The sequence below is a fragment of the Pelodiscus sinensis genome, chromosome 8, assembly GCF_049634645.1.
Source record: "Pelodiscus sinensis isolate JC-2024 chromosome 8, ASM4963464v1, whole genome shotgun sequence".
In the NCBI taxonomy this organism is placed as follows: Eukaryota; Metazoa; Chordata; order Testudines; family Trionychidae; genus Pelodiscus; species Pelodiscus sinensis.
Window position 1 is genome coordinate 43785441 of NC_134718.1, and position 19295 is coordinate 43804735.

General features: G+C 48.6%; 1 protein-coding gene across 5 annotated transcripts in view; it reads left to right on the forward strand.

Annotated features, from left to right (window-relative positions):
* Positions 1-8343: 8343 nt before the first annotated feature.
* DNTT (DNA nucleotidylexotransferase) overlaps positions 8344-19295 on the forward strand; it is a 191483-nt gene continuing 180531 nt past the window's right edge. For 3 of the 5 annotated variants that reach the window (XM_075935206.1, XM_025179760.2, XM_075935208.1), the window contains exon 1: positions 13524-13691. The gene's annotated coding sequence lies outside the window, so the exon portion shown is untranslated. Of the gene's footprint in view, positions 8413-13523; positions 13692-19295 lie in introns of those variants that run through there. The other 2 variants (XM_075935207.1, XM_014581825.3) reach the window with 1 other exon arrangement.

The following is a 19295-nucleotide window of genomic DNA, read 5'->3' on the forward strand; positions in this document are numbered from 1 at the left end:
ACTGTGTTCTTTTGAAATTAAATCAAAAGAATATAGCCTTTTTTTCAACAGTGGTTAACCTCATTTTACGACGTATAACACCTTTTTCGAAAGGCGTGTGTGGATGTGGGGGAGCCAGTTTTTTCGGGAGGGGAAAGGCCTCCAGGAAAAAGCTCTAGTGGACACTCCATTGCCACTAAACACCCTTGTTGTTCCTGTCCTGTCAGGTGAGTGCTGTGAGGTTGCCACACACACAGGGCGGGGAGGTGGGAGCACAGGGGATGGGACATGATCTTCATGTGTCATGTTTGGCTTGGACAGCGTGCAGCTGTCCGTGCACGTGCAGTCCCAGGGCACACATGGGCAGCTGCTCACAGCCTGGGGAGGGCCCCACACATGTCTGACCCCAGGAAGGGCCGTCCTTCCCCTGCCAGGCACTGCAGGAAGCAGGCTGGGCACAAGGGCGTACGCATGACACCACACAGACTGACAATGTCGCACGTAGCATTCGGCCATGTGTGCACGTGCAACACAACAACCGCTCCCGCAGACAGTGCTGCCACGTGAAGGGTGTGGGGGACGTCCCTGGGAGGGCCAAGCTGCTCCAGGCCTCTCTCCAACACCTGGGAACCCACCGTGGCTGGACACTTCCCTGGGCTGCTTGGCTGTGGTGGTTGTGGTGGTGGAGAGGGGGGTAGGATGTTGCCCTGGACACCGGGGCTGCTGGCCAGGCCACACGTGGGCTCACTGTCAGAACATTGATGTCTCTTGTTCCAAGGACAGTTACTCATTGCTCACAAGCAGTGACAGTGTGTGCATGCATGACTGACCACTTCTCCCTCCTGTCCTCCACAGCCGGACCGGCTGTCCCTGACCGGCGAGCAACACCTGTCCCACCACCCAGCCAGGCCCATGGAAGCCACAGACACTGGCGTGTTTATCAAGACCTCATGTATCAGCACATTTGGGTCCTCGAAAGACTGGAGGAGACCATAGCCAAGAGGACATGGGCAGAGGCTTTGTGGCATGACTGCTTGCTGGACAAGCTCATCCAGCAGCAGACAACAAACAGTGTCACAATCTGGGAGGTCATGGCCTTCCCAGATCCTGTCCCCATTGCCGCTTCTCCTGCTCAACCTGCTCCTGCCCCCCCCCCGCCCCTCCGTTCCCCCTCACTCCCTGCCCCCCCCACTCCTCCCACCCCCTGCCATCGCAAATTCAGCTGCAGCCCACCCGCACCCAGCCCCCTACTGTCCCAGGCCCCACTCAACCCCGATCACATCTAGGTCCACAGACCTCAGGTGGCAGGACTTTGCAGTCCAGGCGATGCCTTCTGCCCTGAGCCTCCCTCCACCCATCCCATCCTCCGCAGTTAAAGAAACATTTTTATATTTAAAACAAAGTTTATTTTTGAAACCAGCACTGTGCTTTTGTTATTTACATTGCTTGTTCTTTAATGCAGTTTATTTTTCAAACAAAACCTGGTGTCTGTGTTTAATGTCCTGAAAGTGGGGCATGGATGGGTTGTGGGGGGAAAGGTATTGGGGGGGGCAGGCCCCAACGCCCATTGGGGAGGCCCTGGAGAGAGTCATTCAGCTCCTTCTGAGAATCTCTCACTCAGGGCCTCCCGGATGCGCATTCTGGACTGGTGTGACTGGGGGATGGCAGCTGTCCGGGGCTATTCGAACTGCCTCCCCACAACATCAGTCCATGTCCCCCACCCTGGGAGGAAGGCCCTCCCTTTCCTCTCCACCAGGTTGCGGAGCACGCAACATGCAGCCACCACCTCGGGGATGTTGTGTTCCCCCACGTCTATGTGAGTGAGCAGTCACCTGAACCTTACCTTTAGATGCTCGATGGCACATTCAACCTGCAAGTGAGCCTAGTTCAGATGCGCATTAAATTGTTCTCTGCTCGCATCCAGGTGGCCAGTGTAGGGCTTCATGAACCAGGGCATAAGGGGATACACCCAGTGGCGGATTTAGGGCAGGGCGAGCGGGGCGGCTGCCCCGGGCCCCGCGCTTCCTGAGGCCTTGCGCATGCGCCTTGGCACCACGGCGCATGCGCTGTGTCAAGGGGGGGGGTCCCCGCAAAATTTTGCTGCCCGGGGCCCCGCGGCGCTACCCTGAGCCCCGCGGCACTCTCATCCGCCCCTGGATACACCGCATCAGCCACGATGCACATCGGCATCTGTGTGTCCCCCAACCACAAAGTTGCGCTGCAAGAAGAATGTTCCAGCCTGCAGGTACAGGTGGGAGTTACAGAAGATGCAGGCATCACGTGTCTGGCCTGACCACCTGACACAAATGTCTGTAAACTGTCCCCGGTGGTCGACCAGGGCCTGCAGCACCATGGAGAAGTAGCCCTTTCTGTTTATGTACTGGGCTGCTCAATGGGGCAGTGCGGGATCGGGTTGTGAGTCCCATCAAGCGCAGCTCCGCAGATTGGGAATCATAGCCCAGCAAAGTCGGCCATGATGGTGTCCAGGTCTCCAAGGCGAACAATCCTGTGCAGCAGTTCTGAGTTGATGACCCTCACCACCAGCAGAGACAAATAGAAACACACAAAACTGGAAATTAGAGGGTGTGCCTGAGCCCCTCCTCACACAGCCCCCCCAGCAGCAGGGCAGGGAGAGGTCAGGATGCCGCCCCCACTCCCTCTGCCCTTTCCTGACAGTCCCCCTTTTCCAGCACCGCAACCCCACAGGGACTGTCCCCCAAGAGTGACTTACCTCCATCAAGGCAGCACCGACAGTAGATCTCCCCACGCCAAACTTGTGTCCCACCGAGCGGTAGCTGTTGGGGGTTGCCAGCTTCTACAGGGCAATAGCGACCCGCTTCTCCAGGGGGATGGCGGACGGCAAGTGGGAGTCCTGTCGTATGGCAGGGGCGATCCAGGTACACAGCTCCTGGAATGTGGCCTTCTGCATACAGAAGTTTCGGATCCAACGCTGGTTGTCTCACCACTCCATGATGAGATGGTCCCACCAGTCAGAACTGGTGTCCAGCCTCCTAAAGCGCCTCTCCACGAGGAAGCTCGGTGGCAAGGCCCTTGGTGCAGTACTCTGGGCGAGGGACTCCAGGCTGGGTTCTGAATCCAGATGGGGCAGGAGCATCATGATGGTGTCATGGAGGTGCAGCAGAATTTCCAGCATGGCAGCGTGGGGCCATCATCTGCCCAGGGGCAACTCTGGCTCCCTGGCGAAAAAGAGATGCAAAACCAGAAAAACCAACAAAAAACCAAACTGCTATGGTGTCCAAGGAAGCAGGGCAACCACAGCACACACTGCAGAAGCTTTGCTGTCTCTCTGAGAGGTAGGCAAGCCAGCTGCAGCAGCAGAGAAATGGCTGTCAGGGAGATCCCTTTAAGCACGTGTCTCTGCAAAGGGCATGTAGCAGCACCCAGAAGTAAATGCTGCTCCCATATCTTGGCCAGAAGTGGTTCTGGGTGCCCTTTTTTTTCTATCTGCTTTATGTAGTTTGGATGCTCTCTTTCAAAATCTTCTTTTGAAAGAAGTGTGTAGTCTAGACCTACCCTTAGGATATAAGCTTTCCTAAGAAATAGAGTGTTATGTCTGGGTTTTTTTAAGGGAGCCTAGGGGAACTGAGCATCTTTGAAAATACCTGAATTTTGTCTAGCTTAGTTTAAACATTCTGTGCAAAAATTATATTCTATTAAATTCTATAGACCTTTTTCTGACATATACTTAGGAACTCATTATAGCATGAGGGCAGAAATCCTCACGGGAATAAGCATAGTTAAAATAAAATTGTCAGATATCCTACATTTGAGCAAAGGCATATACTAAAATCAATCTTTTCATCCAAGGAGGTATTTAGCATTTCAGGAAGCCAATCCTTTTAAACGGGAGCAGCTACATTTTATTGTATGAAAATCACCAGTATAGCTACCAGAACTAATAACAGAAATCAACTTGATGATATTTTTCTATACCATGAAGATGTGTTTATCCTACTCCATAATTCAATAATCAAACTTTAAGAGTTTTCTTATTGCTAACAAAAGAACTAAAAATCTACCTCCCTAAAACAGTTTTCTGAAACACTACTTTTGCTTTATTGCATAGTGTTTTCTATAGGTGAGTTCAGAACTGTCTTATATTTATATGTGAACTAAAATTTGATTGCCTAATGTTTAATTTGTTTGCTCTGTTCTGGCTGTGCCATCCATTTTATTACCTGACTAGGATTTTTCTGACCACAGCCTACACGTCATTGGGGTGCTTAGGTTCTTCTCCTGCTTCTAAAGTGTGTCTTGTATTACTACGTCTATCATAATACCTCTAAAATTGTCTGTCTCTGTGGCTAACCTACTAATTCACCTCCTCCTCCTTGCTCTTCTTGACACATATTTTGGATGGCCAGGAGTCAGACAAATGCTAGTATCAAATTCATAGCAGTTGGGCATTGTTATGAACATGTCATCCATCTTCAGAAGACCATCACTTCATTGCCCTATATGTTATGTTCAAGCTTCTTAAACAATGAGATTTACCATGGGTCTCCACATGACAGGCTGACTGATTAATGAGAGATTGTAATGGAGAAATGTTACTATTTTTATATCTTCCCTGATAGTTTGTAGAATAAATAAATGGCAGAGATGACTCTCAGTCTTTGGATAACTATCAAGAAACATATACCAGCAATGCATGTGAAGGAGAATTTCTCTGAAATCTGAACCACCGTTTGAGATCAGGTGTTGGACAGTGCAAGTTGTGTGTAATCTTTTCTGGTGTTTGAAAAGTAGGATGGGCCAGCCCAGCTTAGATTCACTGGAGATAACTTCAGTAGGCAGAGTGACTGCAGCATTTGAAGATGTATCTAAGCTAGCTTTGACCTAGTTAGCTGGAATACTACTACTACTACGAATTAATAGTAAGTATAGGTCACTTGTGGTAGCAATTGGGAGGTGCACCCCCCCCCCCATGCTCTTGCCAAAATTGTAATTGCTAAATGGGGTGACTCCACATACACTTTCTCTGTCCCTGTGGGTGGCCCTCCCTGCACCCCCTTGTCTTGTAGACACCAGTTGCCTCTGATAATAATGAAGTTGCAACTGGGCTCTACTACTATTGTTGCTGAAGTTAGCTAGCAAAGCTAGTACATGTGCTGCAATCCTGCCTCTGACTGCAGTGTAGTCTTTCCTGGGACTTAGATTTGAAAATGGGTATTAAAAACAAAAAAAATCTTTCATGCAGGAGTTCTCAGCTTTTGTGTTCAATGGCCACAACAGATATTACGGACCCAAAGACAAGATTATCTTCTGTCTTATTAGTGTAAAAAACAGACTGTGGTTGATTTAAACTGTTCTCTATAATTTATGCCACTAATGTGTTTCGGCATTTCTTTCTCCTCTTGATGCCAGTTGGGAATTTCAATGGATTGTATGACTCATCATATTTCAACCAAGAGCAAAGGAAAAAATCACTTTTGCTGACTTATGAACATATCCATATTAAACCCATGAAAACATGTTAAGTCAAAATGTATCTAAAGTATAAGCATGTACGGTAGTGAATTATTTGAGTTTAAACTAGATATATTTGCTAGTTTTAAATGTATTCATACTCTCACACTCTTCAAAAGATGTTAATAATCATTGTAATTAGGAATATGGGAATCTTTAACACTAAAAGCCAAAATGTGACAGGAAACCAAATTTTTCATTTGTGCATGATATCCAAGTCTCTTATTGATTCTTAACTACAGAATAGACACCATGTTATGAGTGTTGTGAGCGAGACATGAAAAGTCCTTCTTCTGCTCTACTCTGCACTGATTGGTGCTCAGTTCTGGGCACCACATTTCAAGAAAGATGTGGAAAAATTGGTGAAGGTTCAGAGAAGAGTAACAAAAATGAAGGGAATGAAAGTGCCATATAAAGTCACCTATGACAGGTCCCACAAGACTTGGTTGCTTTAAAACAGAAGTGATCTTCTAATAAAGGTGAAATAGAATACGTGTGCTGGTGGTGATTGGGGGTACCAATCCCAACACAGGCTATGAAAAGGCTCATAGCCTTTCTGGAGATAGGACTTACGAGAAGTATTAAGTCTAGGTTTTAATGTTGCAGGATCTGGCTGACAGAAGTTCCTGTCTCTAGGAAATAGAGTATATAATTTAAAGTTTGGAATGTTAGTTCATGTTCTACATTTCAGAGAGGAACTTTCAAAACAAATGTAATAAGAAAGACTGTTTACAATGCTGAACTTATTTAATACTCAGTTTAGGATGAAATTAAACTCTGGGACACATTTTGAGTTAACATGGAAGAGGAATTTCCAGGGCTTTGAGAAATAAATTAATGTTTAATGGACTTTTTTTTAAAAAAAAAAAATGAGTTTTCAGTGTAGCAAAAGGTAGAACTAAAAGCTGCATGGCAAAATAAATTATTTAAAAATATTTCATAATGCCACAGGTAGTTACAAACTGAAGATGAAGTTGGATAGAAATCAGAAAGAAATGGCTCGTTGGAGATATTGTGCTCTGTGGATATAAAGGAGGAATGGCTTTGGGTTCAAAAATATCCAGCTGAATAAATCAAACACTTTCTCACTCTGGGTACTTGCACAGCTATGTTTCTTTGACTTGACAGATAGTTCTGAAGTAACTGAATGCAGTACTTCACTAAATCAAAGGACTGAGAATTCTGAGCAATAGCAGTCAAGTAAGCCATAGAAATTAGGAAAGTGACCTTAATAGCTCATTTTCTGAGAAGCCTTTTGGAAGGATGGTTGTTTTTGCCCTACACTGTGTTTTCGGACTTCCTTTAGTTCATTGTGTTTACAGAATGAAAAAGACACCTAATTGATTTTTTCATCCACCTAGAAACCTCACATTGCATTGTTCAGATGAACAGCTGTTATGTTTTTCTCTCCAGAGGTAGTGAGAAGATGTGTGTAATCTCCATTTGCAGAAGTTCTTTCAACTTCTTTGTTGCTGGTTTCAGTCTTTTTTTCTGCAGCTTGTATCAATGGGGAGTACAGAACAAGCACTATTCCTCAGAACACATGGTATTAACCATAAACTGTCAGTTTTGCTTAGTAGCCGGAAAGATAAAATCTTTATGCAATTGACATAACCTGCTATAGGAAAAAAGAATAAGCAAAAGTCTTGCTTCCTCTTCCTTAGTTACTGATATTCTAGAAAAAATTCTTTTAAAACTGTAATGTACATAAGAGAAACTTGTTCTTTCAGCTAGGGACTTGGCTACCTGGTGGTTTAGGTCACAGCGACCTGACATGCACTAGGTAGTGTGCAAAATATATAGTGCCCACATAGGACAGTGGTGCCTCTTTCAAGTCATATTGTGTACATATAACAGGAGCTTGGTATGCACTAAGTGCATGGCATTCTGGGAGGCTATTCTACAATCATTTGCTCTGCTGGACTACTCTTGCTGTGGCTTGTGGGACGCAGAAGCTAGGTGGAAGCCAGATAAATGATGGGACTTGTAGTCAAATTAAAAAAAAAGCCTACAAATCCACTCACAGCATGGAGCCAGCAATGCTCTGTGCTGCTTTGCTGGCAACTGTGAATATGCAGAGGCTGTTTGGGTTCTATCCAAGTTCTGTCTGGAAAACTTCTTGTCTTTTCCCCTGTCTGACCTAAAAAACAACCTCCAGTTCTATGTACAGTGAGTCCTCGCTACTTCGCGGTTCGACCATCGCGGATTCACGACTTCGCGGACTTTTTTCAAAGCCTCGGGGGAAGCCGGCGGGGGGGCATCCCAGGCGCGCCTGGGCTGCTCCCCCGCCGGAGCCCCTCCGCGGCTTTCAAAGCCTTGGGGGAAGCCGGCGGGGGGGCATCCCAGGCGCGCCTGGGCTGCTCCCCCGCCGGAGCCCCTCCGCGGCTTTCAAAGCCTACTTCGCGGATTTTCAGCTATCGCGGTCGGGTTTGGAACCTATCTACCGCGATAAACGAGGGTTCACTGTATAACCTTTCTACCAGCTTGAGCTAACAGCTCAATATCCAGAGATTCCTCTCCATCCATCCATCCAACACAGGACTGGCTCAAGCCCCCACTTAGTAACCTGGGAAATTCATACACCACCCATGGGTGCCTCTGAGAGGCAATTTTTTCACAAGCACAGAGTCTGAGCATAGAAAAGAAACTTTTAATAAAAGGGAGGAAAGTAACTTGGCATTAATTTGGGAAAGCCCCACAATCAGTGTTCATAAACAATGTCCTTTTCCTCTCAGGTTCTTAAATCCAGCAATCTAAATGTCCCCTTCACATGCCCAATCCTTCTCTGTACCCCACCTAGGGTCTCTCCCCACGTTCAGTTAGCTGTAAGGGATGCATTCCTTCATATGCTGCTTACATATTTGTTTTTGTTTTGTTTTTGAAGGAACCTGCAATAAGGTCTTCAAACATCTCAACCCAAGTTCTCAGTTTCTTCCCTCTCAGGTGAGCCAGTCACTCAGTCTTTGTTAATGAAACAAAAGACAGAACTATGTAGCACTTTAAAGACTAACAAGATGGTTTATTAGGTGATGAGCTTTCGTGGGCCAGACCCACTTCCTCAGATCTTTGTTAATGGCACAGTCCTGGAGAGTCTAGTCACTTCAGGTGTCATAGCTGGGAAAATATGAGAAAAAACTCAAATAGTAGTTGTTCACATTCCAAAGAGCCTACAGTGGTATTTTAAACATGTTTCTGATTTCCCCTGCCTGAGATTGTTCAGTCTTGGGGAGACATTAGAGATGAATGTGTATCTATGTAATGCTAGTGGTATATGCTTGGGATTTTGGGGCATGCAAGATTAGCTGTTGGGGTTTGCAGTTGTGCTTTGGAGGTTGGTGGAGGAGGTCCTAGCAATTACGTTCCCAGTTTAGCTTTGTCACTTACGTTGTGACTTGCAGGTGTTTATCTTTGTTAGGAGGAGTAAAGGGAGGTCATCTGAGGGTAGGCTGGATAGTAATTCCCTGGGCATCCCATTTAGGCTGCCCATAGTCTTGATGAGATTATACTGATGTAGGTAAGTAGAAGGCAAAAAATGGACTTTTTTAAAAATGGAAAGGGCAGATTAGCAAGACACAATGGGAAGTTATTCACTGAGATGGTCCTGTCCTCCCCCTGCCCAAAAGTGCTGCAGGAGTAGAAGTGAGTTGCAAACTATACTGCAGCAACGATCCCTCCAGAATACAACTGAGAACTTTCTTGGTTTTGATTCTGCTTTATCTCCCCTGCACACTGCTGAGAGTGCAGAGAATAGTCTGGGTTCCACACACATTGTTTGAAGCCTTAGCTGCTCTCAGACTTTCTGTACATAAGCCTGTGAAAAGCCATTAGAGCTGTATAGATATGCTGTCTCTAAAGCAAACTTATTTTCCTGTACAGATGTGAAAACAGTCAGTCAATGGTCAGGGCTTTAGCATGCAACAAAAGCCAATTGCCCAGCCAGTTTAGCTGCCATCTTGAAATTTGTGGCGGCAGTGGGGCTGAATGAAAGGCAGAGTGTATCCCAGGGAGTTGGGGACTGGAGATTCCGAATGCTCCTAGCTCACATCCATCAAAAATGGCTGCAACCGTGGGGTCTCCCAAACAGAAGCTAGTACGGCAATACAGTATAATAATACATTAAAATGGTAGTTACGTGCCAGAGTTTTCTTGATAGGATATGCCTCATGAGTCCCGACTTTTTCTTCCTTCAGGGTGCTGGATGCCTTCAGGGTACTGAGTCCTGAAGAGAGCCTGGCTTTCCTGGTAGAGCTCTTCATTGCTCTTCTTGTGTTCCTCCTCTAAAGACTCTTGCCATTTGTCCTTGGGGCGGGGGAGGGAGGGCCATGCAGTGGGAGTGGGACTGCAGGTCCACGACCTCCTTGGGTTCAGAAATGGTGTGTCTGTAGTGACATGGTCAGATCTCAGGGCTGCTACAGAGTGTAGGAAAGGTAGCCCAAAAAGGGAAAAATGCCTGCTAAGTAGGGATGGAGGGCTGCAGAGCAATTAGGAGCAGCTGGCAGAGAGCTGGTTCAGGCATATTGGGGCCAGCTGACTCCACTTCAGGCCTGCTTGGGGGCCTTTAAAAGCCTCCCCAGTTAGAAGGTGGGGAGAGAGTGAGAAGACAGAAGGAAAGATAAGAGGAGGGACAGAGAGTAAGAGACTGAGATTAAGGCTATGTCTAGACTGCAGGCTTCTTTTGGAAGAAACTTTTCTGGAAGAGACCTTCCAAGAAAAGTCTTCCTAAAGAGAGCGTCTACACAGCAAAAGAGCATTGAAAAAGCAATGAGCTTTTTCAAAAGATAGCGTCCACACTAAATGAATGCTCTCTCGCATTTAAGCTATGATTACTATGGATGGGGTGACCATCAGGGCACCTGTGCTTTTTCTTCTTTCCTCTCCTTTTGAAAGAACTCCCTCTTCCCCATCCACACACGCCTTTTTCCGAAAGAGTTCTTTTGGAAAAAAGCTTCTTCCTCATAGAAGGAGGTTTACCAATCTCAGAAAAACCCCTGTGGTCTTTTGATTTTCTTTTGAAAGAATGTGATTGTGATGTGGATGAAAGTGAATTTTTTTTTTGGAAAAACAGCTGTTTTTCTGAAAAAACTCTACAGTATAGACATACCCTAAGCTATAGCAGCAGTGGAAGGAGTCCCAGGAGGATTGACTGGGCTCCTTACTCCAAAAACCAACTGAAAGCTCCAACTCCTGGAAAAGGGGGAAGGTTGGTGGCCCAAATACTGGCTAGGGAAAGAGTGACCCTTGCCATACTGCATAATATCTTGTCTGGCTCCTAAAAATATTTACGTGTTATATGTTTGCAGCTGGCATTCCTGGTTTTAATGTAAATCCTACCAAGCTTTTGTTCTTTATCCAGCACTGCCAGTGTCCTACTTGGGATCCCTTCTGGTGGCTTGCTGCACCACTGCTTCTCTACAGATGACAAGGAAAGCTAACACCTCTGCATGGCCCCAAGTGGCTGCTCAAGGCATGTCCTAAAGGCTGTGTGCGTAATATTGGAACAGTTCTGATATAGTTGAATTCAGAAACAAATGGGCTGATTCTGCCTCTGTGCCAGTCAGTAAATGGGGGAAGGACCACCTGGTAAACTTGTTCCCCAAACTGTAGAAGGTACGTCGGTAAATAGACAGATTGGTCATGGATGCCCGCAAAGCATCTGGATGCCTTTTTTGTATACCTATTAGATTCCAGTCTGCTTGTTGCAGCAACTTACACAAATTGCATGATATTTTTTAGTTTATAAAGCTTTTATTATTTCTCTGATCTTAAATATATTCAAGATAAGTAATTTTAACTTCCCGGAAGATCCTTCTGCATGTTCAGTAACATTTAGTAAACTGCAGTTAGACATCTGTGGTAGGTCTGTGCCCTCTGACTTGTGCTTGCTGGACTCAGGCTGAACGGCTGCTTAATTGTGGTATAAACATTTGGGTTTGGGCTGTAGCCTGAGCTCTGGGACCCTCTTTCCTTGCAGGGTCCTAGGTATGTCTACACAGCAGTGTTATTTTGGAATAATGGCAAGCTGGAGGACTTCTTACTCTGACTCCTGAAACCCTCATTTCACAAGGAGTAAGGGAAGTTGAAGGAAGAGTGTTCTTCCTTCGAATTCTTGCTGTGTAGACAGCACCAAAAGCTGAATTAAGCTATTTCGACTTCAGTTACGCAATTTACATAGTTGAGTAGTTGTGTAGACGTGCCTCTGGAGCCCTAGTTCCAGCCTGAGTCCAAATTTCAATTAAATAGCTCCTTGCCTTGTGTCAAATAGCCAGAATCACCTGGCATAGCCAGCACCAAGTTTTTTTTTAGTTGTAGAGCGCATGTACCTTGAATTTGATTCACAGAATTCATTAAAATTGTGCTGGGAGTAGGAAAGGGTCCACCACTGTAATGTCTTTCTAACGTGCACAAATATAAAATGTAACCCCCAAGGAGATTACTTGGATTCCTGGGGCCTTGTCTGCTGGCAGGTCAGGGTGAGGCTCTGAGTTTGCCTTGGCTCCCCCTCCCTACGAGGGCCAGAGTCTGCCCGGCAACCCATGGGGAGTGAGATGCCCCCCCAGGGGGAAGGAGAGACCATTGTTGAGGGGAGTCTGGAGCCAGCCAGGGCAAGGGCAGGACTGGCTGTGTGGGAGCTAGTAAGCCCCAGGCCTGCATGCAGGGTTCCCCCTGAGAACTAGCCTCTAGGGACCTGAAGGCAGGATCCCTCAGCTGGGTTTATGTCTCCACTGTTGATTCCCAGTTGTGGAGTTTGCTGGGAGGTTTCCCCAGCAAGGCTGAGTTGGCTCCAGCTCCCTGGGTGAGACGAGTCACCGCATGGTCAGTTCGGCTCTAGCAGCAAGTTCAGGGCTGCTGCCTGCTGTGTGGGTCTGAATGCTGGGCTGGGAGGCTATACAGTGAACCCTCGTTTATCGCGGTAGATAGGTTCCAAACCCGACCGCGATAGATGAAAATCCGCGAAGTAGGATCCTCAAAGCCTCGGGGGAAGCCGGCCGGGGGGCATCCCAGGCGCGCCTGGGCTGCTCCCCCGCCGGAGCCCCTCCGCGGCTTTCAAAGCCTCGGGGGAAGCCGGCGGGGGGGCATCCCAGGCGCGCCTGGGCTGCTCCCCCGCCGGAGCCCCTCCGCGGCTTTCATCCCTCCGGGATGCCCCCCGGCCGGCTTCCCCCGAGGCTTTGAAAGCCGCGGAGGGGCTCCGGCGGGGGAGCAGCCCAGGCGCGCCTGGGATGCCCCCCCGCCGGCTTCCCCCGAGGCTTTGAAAGCCGCGGAGGGGCTCCGGCGGGGGAGCAGCCCAGGCGCGCCTGGGATGCCCCCCCGCCGGCTTCCCCCGAGGCTTTCAAAGCCGCGGAGGGGCTCCGGCGGGGGAGCAGCCCAGGCGCGCCTGGGATGCCCCCCGGCCGGCTTCCCCCGAGGCTTTGAAAGCCGCGGAGGGGCTCCGGCGGGGGAACAGCCCAGGCGCGCCTGGGATGCCCCCCCGCCGGCTTCCCCCGAGGCTTTGAAAGCCGCGGAGGGGCTCCGGCGGGGGAGCAGCCCAGGCGCGCCTGGGATGCCCCCCGGCCGGCTTCCCCCGAGGCTTTGAAAGCCGCGGAGGGGCTCCGGCGGGGGAGCAGCCCAGGCGCGCCTGGGATGCCCCCCCGCCGGCTTCCCCCGAGGCTTTCAAAGCCGCGGAGGGGCTCCGGCGGGGGAGCAGCCCAGGCGTGCCTGGGATGCCCCCCGGCCGGCTTCCCCCGAGGCTTTGAAAGCCGCGGAGGGGCTCCGGCGGGGGAACAGCCCAGGCGCGCCTGGGATGCCCCCCGGCCGGCTTCCCCCGAGGCTTTGAAAGCCGCGGAGGGGCTCCGGCGGGGGAGCAGCCCAGGCGCGCCTGGGATGCCCCCCCGCCGGCTTCCCCCGAGGCTTTTTAAAGTTTTGGTAAGGATCAATTTTATGTTCACAGTACAGTGAACCCTCGCTACTTCGCGGTTCGACCATCGCGGATTCACGTATATACATAATGTAATGAAAAAAGTCCGCGAAGTCGTGAATCCGCGATGGTCGAACCGCGAAGTAGCGAGGGTTCACTGTAGTTTGAATTTTGGTGCAGTTGTGTGGCCTGCACCTTGAGCCCTGCGCCCCTTCGCAGTGAGGGGAAATTCTAGGACTGAAGCAGCCTGATTCCTGCCTGAAGAGGATCCCTGTGAGAAGAGAGCAGCCCTTTGCAGAGACTGAGTCATCTCTCAACATTCATGGAGTGTGTGAGTGCACCAATTTTTAGTTAGGCAGGCAGGGAATTTGTTTGGGGATTTTATTACCTGCTGTACATTAAACCTGTGGAGGGATTTACTGCCTTCTCCCATTTGTGAGTCCTTTGGGCTGTACTGGACCTAGTCAGCCCCACTGCTAAACTACTGCAGAGAAGGATTTTGTGGTCAACAGTCATCAAGGGCCCCATCAAAGTACGCGTACCAATGGGACACTAACCTCACAGTTGCTGGGCACCGGTGACCCTAAAAATAGTGTTTTACCCTGTTCTGTTATAATTGTCTCTTGTTTAATATAATTGTGTTTATTATAGTGTATGTGTTTGTGCTATTTTCTGGGAGTCTCCAACTATCTGGCAAATATGTGGGGATTACCCTGGGCTAGAATTTTCCTCCCAAGCTGCCCTGGTGACCCTGCTAGGAAGGAGTGAGGGGGGTGGAGGCACCGCCAAGTACATCAATCAGAAAGATTAAAATTGAGTGGGTGGCGGGATCCAGAAGAACCCAGACCTATCCATCCAAACCTGAAAGGGAGATTGGCTTTAAAAAAAAAGGTAATCAGGTGGAGAGGGGGCGCCACAAAAATAACCAAAATAATTGAAGCTACAACACAGAAATAAAAAATCAGTCCAATAGAACTGGCTTTGAGGGAGCACTTTTGTGTGTGATTGTTTATTGCCCCAAAATGTAGTTTTGATTTACATGGAACTATTTGTGAATGTAAATGGACAATTTTGAACTTGCAGGACCATGTTTCAGGGTTAGCAAACTTTGTGTACATGTCTTCTCTCTGTCTGATTTTCTCTGTCTTGTCTACCAGGAGACTACCTTAATCGCTCGACTATAGTAGCACCTTAATAGGGTTACCAGGTAGCTTCAGAAAAAATACCAGATACACTTGATCAGGGGGAGGGAAGGGAGGAACTGGCTGGGAGGGGAGCAGGGCTAGCCAGGAGGAGGGGAGGGACAGGAAGCAGAGCTGGCGGTGGGGGGCAGGAGGGTCAGGGGCAGCGGGGATGGCTGGCAGAGATTGGGGGGGGCAGCAGAAAGCAGAGCTGGTTGGGGGTGGGGGCAGGGCAGCGGGGCTGGCCAGGGGAGATGGGGGGAGTCAGAGGGAGCGGGACTAGATGGCAGAGATCAGGAAGAGGAGAACTGGCCGGCAAGAAGCAGGGCTGGCCAGGAGAGGGTTGGGGGGGAGCAGGACTGGTCGGGGGGAAGGGTCCGGGGGGAGCGGGGCTGGCCAGGGGAGGAGTGGTGGGGAGAGAATCGGCCAGTGGGAAGCGAGACTGACTTGGGCACATGCAGATCCCAGGGCGCTGCCTGTCCCACGCTCGGTCCCAGCAAAGCACGAGCGAGTCCGCCTATGGTTCCACAACGCGCTTGAACAGTGCTCAGGAGCAAGGACAGGGCTTCTCCTCCTCCCCAAGGCGTCACTCCTACATCAGATGCAACCAGAGGCTCCCAGTGCCAATCACGCCCGGCCTCCCAGCCACTCTTCCCGCCCCCGCCAGGCTTCCATCGGGAGCTCAGCTGAAAAACCAGAAAATATCGGCCATCACACATGGCCGGTATTTTCTGAATTTTTTTTTACCAGACAGAGGGCCCAAAAACCAGAGTGTCTGGTTAAATACCAGATACATGGCAACCCTACACCTTAAAGAAAACAAAACATGTAGATGTTAGTCTTTAAGGTGCTACTAGTCTATTTTGTTTTTTAAGTTTTTCCTGTTACAGACTAACTCAGCTACCCCTCTGAAGCTTTTAATCACTAGAGTCCTCCTCACTCTCTCTTTGTTATAATGAATACTTAATTATTTATGCTAAATGGAATAGCTTCAGCAGGAAAGACTGAGAATAATCTACCCCAGGATAGCTAATAGTCTATGGCTGTGTCTAGTTGCTTTTGCGGAAAAACTTGCCAGCTGTCTACACTGGCCGCTTGAATTTCTGCAAGAACACTGACTTCCTACTGTCTGAAATCAGTGCTTCTTGCGGAAATACTATGCTGCTCCCATTCGGGCAAAAGTCCTTTTGCGCAAAGCTTTTGCGCAAAAGGGCCAGTGTAGACAGCTCAGATTTGTTTTGCACAAAAAAGCACCAATCGCGAAAATGGCGATCGGGGCTTTTTTGTGGAAAAGCGCATCTAGATTGGCACGGACACTTTTCCGCAAAAAGTGCTTTTGCGGAAAAGCGTCCGTGCCAATCTAGACGCTCTTTTCCGCAAATGCTTTTAACGGAAAACTTTTCCATTAAAAGCATTTGTGGAAAATCATGCCAGTCTAGATATAGCCGCTGTGTGTGTGTGGGGGGGGGGGGGGGGGGGAGAGATTTGATTTTACAACTCTGCTCCATTGGAGGAGTTCAAACCAGTGTTTCCTGCAAGCCAAACAAGTGCCATATCTATAGGTTTTAAAAGGACAAAAACATATGATTCACTTGCTTGAAGTGAACATTTTCATTTGCTGACAGCTTATGAACACTTTGGAAAGGAACCAAAAATTTTCACTGACTTCTTAGTTTGTTATCTAAACCAAAAAGTCAATTATTCCCCGGTTCTAATCACAACAAAAAGCAGCAGAAACCATTTGCAATATGGTAGAGTTACCGTGTATGTGAAAACAATCTTTAGTGAACAATTACAAGGTTTGTCATGCACCCACAGAAGACAGAGCATTACTGGAGTTGAGAGTGGCCTGGGAAAAAAGGTCTTTGTGGGGTAGAGCTGAGTCAGTGTGGAAAGGGAAGTAATCTCTTCCAGTTATAGGGCTGATACTGATGAATTTTTTTCCTGGAGCAAGTGGAGAATGAATATGAATATTGTCTTGCTCTCTGAATCACTCTATATCCCCAGTCTTGTATAAATTCTTGCAGTAGACTTAAAAAAAGAGCATTTTTCTAAATTACAAAGAAAGCAGTTCGTGTAAAGAAACCTCAAACTAAACCTCAAATGGAAGTGAATTATTCCAGGATCTCTTGAGGCATCTAGATAGACCTATGTGTAGTGCTGGGGAGGAGATGGTGGTCGTGGTACATATAAATACCAATGACATAGGGAAGGATAGCAGAGATGTCCTTGGGGCCAAATTTAGGCTGTTAGGAAAGAGACTGAAATCCAGGACTTCTATGGTGGCATTCTCAGAAATGCTTCCAGTTCCACAAGCAGGGCCAGGCAGGCAGACAGAGCTTCAGAGTCTCAATGGTGGATGAGATGATGGTGTAGGGAGGAGGGGGTTAGCTTTATAAGGAACTGGGGAAACTTTTGGGACAGGGGGAGCCTATACAGGAAGGATGGACTCCACCTAAACCAAAGTGGATCGAGACTGCTGGCACTTAACATTAAAAAGGTTGCAGAACAGTTTTTAAACTAAGAGAGGAGGGAAAGCTGATTGGTGCAGAGGAGCATGTGGTTCGGACAGAGACGTCTCTTAGAGGAGAGTCTATTGATAGAGATTCTCTAGGTTTTAGTCAGAAGGAGAGGATGGAAGAGGATAAAGTATGGGCCAGATCAGACGAAAAACATTCACATAAAAAAGAATCTGACACATCAGAAAAGGACAGACAAATAAACAGAGACAAGGAAGGACAGAACAGGTCGTGTGGGTGGGGGAGTGGCACTATATGTGAAAGAAAATTTAGAATCAAATGAAGTAAAAATCTTAAATGAACCAAACATGTTCTATAGAATCACTATGGATAGTAATTCCCTGCTCTAATAGGAATATAACAGTAGGGATCTATTATTGACCACCTGATCAGGACAGTAATAGTGACTATGATATCCTAAGGGAGATTAGGGAGGCTATCAAAATAAAGAACTCAATAATAGTGGGGGATTTCAACTATCCCCATATTGACTGGGTACATGTCACCTCAGGACAAGATGCAGAGACAAAATTTCTTCATACCTTAAATGACTGTTTCTTGGAACAGCTGCTACAGCCGTGGTCCCCAACATGGTGCCCGCGGGGGCATTCGTGTGCGCCCGCCACGTGCTCGGGGCTGGCCTGGCCCCGGGCACGTGGCGCATGCACAGTGCCGGAGCCGGCTCCAGGCGCATGGTGAACGCCGGCCCCGGGGGGGCGCCGGTGCTGGGGGGGAGGGGGCGCCGGCCCCGGGCGCTTGGAGGAGGGGGGGGCGCCGACCCCGGCCCCCAGCACTTGGAGGAGGGGGGGCGCCGGCCCCGGGCGCACGGAGCTTGGGGAGGAGGGGGCGCCGGCCCCGGGCGCACGGAGCTTGGGGGGGGGCGCCAGCCCCGGCCCCCGGCGCTTGGAGGAGGGGGGGCGCCAGCCCCGGCCCCCGGCGCTTGGAGGAGGGTGGGGCGCCGACCCCGGCCCCCGGCGCTCGGAGGAGGGGGGGCGCCGGCCCCGGGCGCGCGGCCCTTGGAGGTGGCCCCAGGCACTTGGAGGAGGGGCGGGGGGCGCCGGCCCCGGGCGTGGCTATGGGGGGGCGCGGCTATGAGGGGCCCCGCCTCCGTCCCCGCCCCCTGACACCCGGCGGGCGAACGGCCACGCCCCCTGGCGCCCGGCAACCTCCACAGGTTGGGGACCACTGTGCTACAGGAACCCACAAGGGGAGAGGCAATTCTCAATTTAGTCCTGAGTGGCGTGCAGGATCTGGTCCAAGAGGTAACTATAACAGGACTGCTTGGAAATAGTGACCATAATATAATAACATTTAACATTCCTGTGGTGGGAAGAACACTTCAGCAGCCCAGCACTGTGGCATTTAATTTAAAAAAGGGGAACTATGCAAAAATAAGGAGGTTAGTTAAAGAGAAATGAAAAGGTACAGTGACTAATGTAAAATCCCTGCAAGCTGCATGGACACTTTTCAAAGACACCATAATAGAGGCTCAACTTAAATGTATACTCCAAAATTAAAAACATAGTAGAAGAACTAAAAAAGATCCACCGTGGTTTAACAACCAAGTAGAAGAAGCAGTGAGAGATAAAAAGGCATCTTTTAAAAAATGGAAGTCAAATCCTAGTGAGGTAAATAGAAAGGAGCATAAACACTGCCAAATTAAATGTAAAAACATAATAAGAAAAGCCAAAAAGGAGTTTGAAGAACAGCTAGCCAAAACTTCAAAAGGTAATAACAAAATGTTTTTTAAGTACATCAGAAGCAGGAAGCCTGCTAAACAACCAATGGGGCCCCTGGATGATCGAGATACAAAAGGAGCACTTAAAGATGATAAAGTCATTGCGGAGAAACTAAATGAATTTTTTGCTTTAGTCTTCACAGCTGAGGATGTCAGGGAGATTCCCAAACCTGACCCTTTCCTTGTAGGTGACAAATCTGAGGACTTGTCACAGATTGAAGTGTCATTAGAGGAGGTTTTAGAATTAATTGATAAACTTAACAGTAACAAGTTACCACCCAGGTGGCATTCACCCAAGAGTTCTGAAAGAACTCAAATGTGAAATTGTGGAACTATTAACTATGGTTTGTAACCTATCCTTTAAATCAGCTTCTGTACCCAGTGACTGGAAGATAACTAATGTAATGCCAATATTTAAAAAGGGCTCTAGAGGTGATCCTGGCAATTACAGACTGGTAAGTCTAATGTCAGTTCCAGATAAATTAGTTGAAACAATA